This window comes from Labrus mixtus, chromosome 14 (assembly GCF_963584025.1).
Source record: "Labrus mixtus chromosome 14, fLabMix1.1, whole genome shotgun sequence".
Taxonomy (NCBI): domain Eukaryota; kingdom Metazoa; phylum Chordata; class Actinopteri; order Labriformes; family Labridae; genus Labrus; species Labrus mixtus.
The window spans coordinates 10,978,470-10,986,094 of NC_083625.1; positions in this window are offsets into that span (position 1 = coordinate 10,978,470).

The following is a 7,625-nucleotide window of genomic DNA, read 5'->3' on the forward strand; positions in this document are numbered from 1 at the left end:
GTGGCAGTTGAAGTCAATGAATAAATGAATGAAGGTATAAAGGAAATGGCTAAACGTGTCCATATACAGCTAGTTCTGGGTTCTTTCGGTTTCTAATTTCTTTCAGTACATTTATAGGAAAATCTAATGCCACAGCATACACCCACTGTTTCAACATACTATATATCCTCATACACAAAGCAAGCGCCATAAAGACCTTGCTTTTGAAGTTTGCTGTGTGAGACCATGACAGGCCTGGACATAGCGTTGACTTAAACACCATCCAACACCACCGGGATGAACTGGACCGCTGCTCTGTGGCGAGTCTTCACACAATTTCAGAGTCTATGTTTGTGAACAAACGGGAGCAAAATGGTCCACAAATCCTGAGGAATGTATTCTCACAGGGTGGATGCATTGGTTGTGCATTAACCAATTTTCTAGATGACTCTTTTCCATCTGAAGAAAGGATAGGAGCTGTTCAGAACAAGTTTTGACCTACTCAAATTGTACATCAATGAGCCATGCCCAAGCTACAACAAAGCTCAACATGCTGGGTTTCTGGTGTTCTGTGTGCCTGTATTCATGCAGAAAAGACAGGGTATGTTTTTTTTTTTTCATCACACTGCTCTCGTAATACTTTCAGGTTTCCTACTTTTTCTGTGTGGATTACAATGCTCAGCTGAATATTGAGTACAGAGAGGATTAAAATGGAGAGTCTTTCAGTGTGACAAAAGCTATTGGCTTACAGTCACTGCTTTGACTACAAAGCAGCCAGCTTCTTGACATCGGATTTCAAGAGAAAATAAGACTCCACTAAAACAGGACAACGACCAGTGAGGGAAAACCAGCAGCGCCTATCGAACTGAAAAAAAAAAACCCTCAAGGGTATTTTTCCCCCCATTTAGAAATCTGCAACATGAAAAATTCTAATTTAGGAGCAGAACACCAAAAAAGGGAAAATACATTTGCTTAGCTCCAACTACTATCAGAAGAACCTTGAATAGATGACAAATTAGCAGCAATCTGACCAGAAATGTTTTGCTACTTAACTCAGACAAGACTGAAGTTATTGTGCTAGGCCCTAAAAACTTCAGAGAGACTTTTTCTAGTGATTTGACTGTCCTTAATGACATCAGCCTGGCATCTACACCGCTGTTAGGAATCTAGGAGTTCTATTTGATCAAGACATGTCCTTTAGCTCTCACATCAGGCAAAATTCAAGAACAGCCTATTTTCACCTTCGTAATATATCCAAGATCAGGAACATCCTATCGCAAAATGATGCAGAAAAACTACTTCATGCATTTGTTACCTCCAGGTTGGATTATTGTAATTCTCTTTTGTCAGGGTGCTCTGGTAAGTCTCTAAAGACTCTTCAACTAGTCCAGAACGCTGCAGCTCGTATACTGACTAGAACTAGGAAGAGGGACCACATTACTCCTGTGTTGGCTTCTCTGCACTGGCTCCCTATACAATCTAGAATAGAATTCAAGATCCTTCTTCTCACCTACAAAGCTCTAAATGGCCAGGCACCATCTTATCTTCAGGAGCTACTAGTGCCGTACTGCCCCTCGAGAACATTACGGTCCCAGAATGCAGGCCTGCTAGTGGTACCTACAGCCTCTAAGTGTACTATGGGAGGTAAAGCCTTCAGTTATCAGGCTCCTCTCCTCTGGAATCATCTTCCAGCCGGGGTCCGGGAGGCAGGCACAGTCTGTATTTTTAAGAATAGACTTAAAACTTTCCTTTTTGATAAATCTTATAGTTAGGGCTGGTGCTGGTGTAGACCAGCTCTAAGGTATACCGCAATAGGCTTAGACTACCGGGGGAACTGGCACCCTGAGCTCCCCTCTCTCTCTCTCTCTCTCTCTCTCTCTGTCTGTGTATATACAGTACATCATATTACTGCATGTATCTATCTGTAAATCTCAGTCACTAACCACCTACTTTCCTGGGAGCTCTTGAGCTCTCTTAGGCTCCTCGAGGTTGACGGCCTGCCAGAGCAACCCCCCCCCCCCCCCACCGGATTGTTGATGGACGGCTTGCCTCCCCCCACCCCCTTGCTCCTTATCCCTCTTCCTGCATTTTATCCCATCTCTCCCCCTATCCCTTTCCAAGCCTGGCGCAGTCTAGGTCTGTGAAGGCTGTTTCGTCATGAGCCGGGGATCCGGCCGAAGATTTCTGCCTTTTAATAAGGCAGTTTTTTCTTACCACTGTAACTTTTGCTGCTTTGCTAAAGTGCTCATGATGGATAGGCCGGATCTTTGTAACATAGCAATAAGTAAGGTCTTTTTACCTGCTCTTTTGTAATGTTAACAGACAAAGAGTAAGGTATTTTACCTGCTTCTTGTAAAGTGTCTCGAGATAACACTTGTTATGAGTTGACACTATACAAATAAAAATTGATTGATTGATTGAAAATCTGACTAAAAGGTTACATCAAAGAATGTAAAACATGTAATAAATCTGTAAAGTGTGTGCCACTGAAGACAATAATTAATCAGACCAAAATAACTTCTGTACCTGGCTGTAAACATGTTAATTTCTGTTGGAAAAACTGGCATTTCTTGAACAGGGTGTGTATGTTACTTCTGAACTGCAGTTTTTTTTTTTGCACTTCCACATTGGCTTCATCTTTCAACTCCCGAGGTTGGCGCTAAGCAGGAATCCACATCAAGTGTTTAATTTTAGAAGAGTAACACTATAATAGAGTATCAACGAGCAAAATCATGTATAAGAATAAACGGCCTTGTTACAAAAGTTTGTTTGATACAATTTGCAAATATTTATTAACACTACATGTGTGGATGTGGCTATACACTTTGGATGTTTGCTAGAACTTTCTGGCAGTTTTAATGCCACTTATTTCAGTGTTTTTTCCCCAGGCTACAAAAGAAAATAGTTTTTGTTTTCACCAACAAACATGGTGTAGAAAACACCCGTGTATCATCAGTTTCGCAGTTCTATTTCCTCAGGTGAAGCCTATTTTAGTCCGCTTATAAATGATTTTATTACAACAAAAACTAAAAGGTAAAAATATGTGTTCTCAAGGGGGTTTGTCTACATTCAGGTCTGTGCACAGATATGCTTCTTTATATTGGTCCTTTCTTGTTCCGGATGCCATTTGAGTCTCAGAAAAGACAGCAGACAGATACGTGACACAAATACTGACTGCTGAGCACTGTTTACATACTAAACTCAAGATTGTGGTTCACTTCTGTTTACATACTAAACTTAAGATTGTGGTTCACTTCCATGTGTCCTGTCTCAAATGTAGACAATGCAAGCAGATCGATACACAGGAAAGGAACGATTACAAATCAAGTGAAACATTAAGGAAAGAACCCAAATACACGCAGACTGATACACAACATGAATTAAAAAAAAAAAAAAATTAAAGTCTGGAGATAAGGAAAAGATAGGCAACCAAGAGTCAGAACCAGAAAGGCAGAACATTCAGGCATACAAATTCAAAGGCGCAGGCAGAAAATCCCCAGATGTCAGGAGGGGATTCAAAGCCAGCCAGTAGGTAACAAGTTAATTTCAAAGTCTTTGTTCTGACACAACAAAAGCCAAAAATCAAAGGCAAGCAGCAATCGGCAACGACAATCAGGAGACTGACTTGTGAAACTGAAAATGTAGGATTATCTGTTGTTTGATCAAGTCTGATCAAGTGAATCAATTTAGTGTGTACAACTCGTTATTATAAAACAATTTTAATGCTCTGTCATTTCTGACTGCAGAGCAATTGTTATCCTCATGATCCATTATTCAATATCATGTTTACTTTGAAATTGGCCCCAGGAAACACTCTTACTGAGCTCAATGAATGCCTGTAAATTCAACACCCGGCATCAGGGGAACATTAACATTGTTAAGATTACTATAAATAAAAGGGGCAGTTTGGGGGGAAACTTTTAACAAACTTTTAACAAGATACAAGCCTCCCCTGATGACAGAGAAAAACAGAGTGTTAATTAATAAAAGATATGATGAATAAATAAATAAGCCTGATAGCAGAACTCATTAGAGTGAGCTGGGAAGTAAATGATTCACTGGTTAAGTCAGTCGGGTTGTCAGAGGATCAGTGAGTGCTTTCAGAGCAATACATTTTTCCTTTAGAATAGATCAAAGCTAAAAGCGTTGTATAAAATAATAAATGTATAGGTTTACGTCAAGTCATTTTTCTATGCTGTAAATGTTTTGTGATTTAAAAAAAAAAAAAAACGGAATAATGTGATACAAGAAGCAACAAATGAATACAAGAAATAAAGAAAACCACAACAAGAACATACACAAACACATTAAAACAACAACAAACAAACCAAAACTAGCAATATCACAGTCAGCAGAGATAGCAGAATAATGCTATAATAATCATGTACTTATTCAGTTATATTTGATAGCTGCACACACACACAACTTCAACTGTTCTTCCTTCAGGAATATTGCTAGGGTGGCCATTCCCTTCCAAAAACCTCAAGAGTACCTCTTGGTACATGTGATTTGAGGAGCACAAATCCTCTTTACCCTCATATACCTTTAATTACCGCAGGAAAAATCGTTTTGCAGTAGTATGAAACTAAGAATAACATTCCAGAAGAAGCATTATATTGTTTTATTCACAATCTTTTCACAGAAATCAAAGTTTTCTGCACGTTTTTTACGTGTCACTGTAAAAAAAATACATCACCCTCTACTATACACCAAACAACCTCACAGACAGGCTGGTGAATAGAAGCAAATAAAGTCTTTATAAAAAAGCCTTTACAAAGTGCTCATCAAGGATCACTCGGAAAATAAGAGCCGGGTATAAAACAACAAGGGTCAACTTTAGTATGGTGCTTAAGTGGATTAAAGAATCAGGCCCAGTGATTCAGAACGGAAACATGAGGTTTTATCTCCTTTATTTTTAAAGAGCTACCAACAGATTTCATATGACGTTTATAAGATGTTCTGTTTGGTAATATGAGCCTATTTAGAATTGGTGGTCTATTTTCTTGCTTTCTAAATCAAACGAACAGACGTACAACCAAGGTAACCCATTCTACAAGGCCAAACAAACAACAAAGCAAAACCAAAAATAATCAAATTTAATAGAAAACAAGGATGACGTTGAGCCTCTAAATCTACACATCTGGGATCATCTGTCCTAGAAAAACATGAGAAAGCTGCTGTGAGGCAGGCTTACAGATATTTGAGGTATAAACAGACCATAGACAAATGAATCTGTATGGTTTTCTGGCCTGATGTTGGGCTACAGGTGAGTGGAGAAGAGCAAAGGGAAAAAAGAAAACTCAGAAAACCATGATCAAGGGGCCAAAGATTCATCTAGCTTGATGTTTTAAAAGTGACAAGATAATTCAGCATGCAACTTCACAATGAAACAAAGCCTCTGAAATCTAAAAGCACATGAGTTATAAAGCAAGGGTAAAATAAATAATCAGCTAGTCATCCAACAAAAAGCAGACATCACTGATTCCATCCTGGTCAGTTACATTTACCTAAAGGTCTAAAACGTCTTTGGTCTGGTACATTCACCAACGGAGACAGCAGATACAGACAGCAGATACAGTATACTTTATTAAGCTCAATACATCAAAGATAAGCTTTCACATAAAATCTATTAAAAATATTTTTAAGTCTGTGTATAAGTAATGATCTGCTTGATCTTTAAATCTTTCGTTTACATTTCAATGCTCAATATGTCAGGTAGCTTACTCTGAAATAATGCATTAAATGTTAAAACTTTTTTATTTTTCAAACTGAACCGATGAATAAAGAATATTACAATAACTTAGTCTCTCCTGACATTTGTTTCGTAACTTCACTTCTACTGTTTAAAAACGAGTTCATTTGTGAGACAAATTGTGCTTTAATCAGCAAAAGACAAGTTATGGTGTTTAAATGTATAAATGAGGGGCGTCGGATAGCCTTACGGTTATCTCACATGCCCCAGAGGCAGCTGCCGTGGGGTCGAATCTGACCTCGTCCCTTTGTTGCAGGTCGCCCCCCGATTTCTCCCCCCAACTTTTCCTATCTCTCTTCAGCTGTCCTTTCAAATAAAGGCAAAATGTATAACTTGATATATATAAAGGCTATTTAGACTGGATTAAACGCAAAATTAGCAAATGTCAAATAGTACATTCACTCATGTTGGCAAAAAGTTGTGAAGACGGTATGTGATTTAACCATTCCATATAAAAATCAGCAACTTCATGTAGTGATATCTTCATAAGTGCCTAACATATTTTGTAACAACCTGAATTTATTTAGGTAGAGGGGGAACACTCGCATTTCTAATTTATTTGAAGTTTCTACATTGGTGTAGAAACTCCTCCAAACATTAAGGATTCATCCCCCAGAACAATGAAGACCTCAATGAGTTTAATACACTCTACATTGATTATCACTTTGGTCTGGATCAAAGTCTGTATATTTGTGATTGCGGAAAGCAGTCTTGTTTTGAACAGAGATTATGTTCGTAACGCCTAATGAAAGCTGTGTCATGAATTGGACGAATAAAGGCAAAGAAAGAGGTGACTGAAATTCTTAAAATGATAAAAGATGCACTGGTATTCAAACAACCAAAGATTTGGGTTTACTTGTGAAAAAACTCATGAACAGGAGGCCAACAATATTAAAACATCATGTAGAAACTGTACACCATGACTAAATTCTGCACTGATTTATTACATGCTTTAGACAGGCTAATAAAATAATTCAGTTAAGTCAGGGGTCTCCAACCTTTTTTCATCTGAGAGCTACTTTCAAAAAGTGAAAGTGGCCAAGGGCTACTTGCATCAAATCGCTTGCATTTATTTACATAGCTCAGCTGAATTAATCTACTGTTTGTACATGTGTGAAATTGCAATAAGCCAATGCTTATCAATAATCTTAAATTCACATCAATGTCCAAGAAAACATTTGTACTTCATACTTGTTTTTATGGGCCAAATATATGAATAGTGGGAAGAGGTGCATTTACCGTCGTCAGATTTTTATTTTTATTTTTAACACAGTCGGTCAACCTATAGAGGCGAGCTACTGAAAACCTGCCCGCGGGCTACCAGTAGCTCCCGAGCTACCTGTTGGAGACCCCTGAGTTAAGTTACTTAATGAGTCTGATTTAAGTGAATAAAGTGGTTAAAAAACATAAATAACCATGGTAAGTTACACAGTTAGTGAATGTTTTCACAGGTGGTCTATTAGATCAACTAAGAAACTATGAAACATGTATGGCTTCTGCCCACGGTGCTATCGTTAGCTATCTAACCTTAGCTTAACAGCATATAATTACCCTCAGAGAGAACATTTCAGGAGTGAGGATGAAATCATCTCAGCACTTTAATGATGGCAATGTGTGTTCTTGTGTCTGCCAATAAAAATGCAAGACGATTGTGTTTTTGTTGTTGTAGTTTTTTATTCTTCATTTGCGAAATAAAGAGCTGTAGTTGAATCCTGATATGAACTTTGAAAATTGAAAGAAAAAAATACTTCTGAGAGGAAGCAGAGCAGACTGATTAGCACAAAATCAACACACAGCCTGTCATGCTTCCAATATGGTTTGAGGCTTGTTATCTCATACATACACATGTGGAAATTGAAATATTAACAACTGGTATTATGAATAATTAAAATGA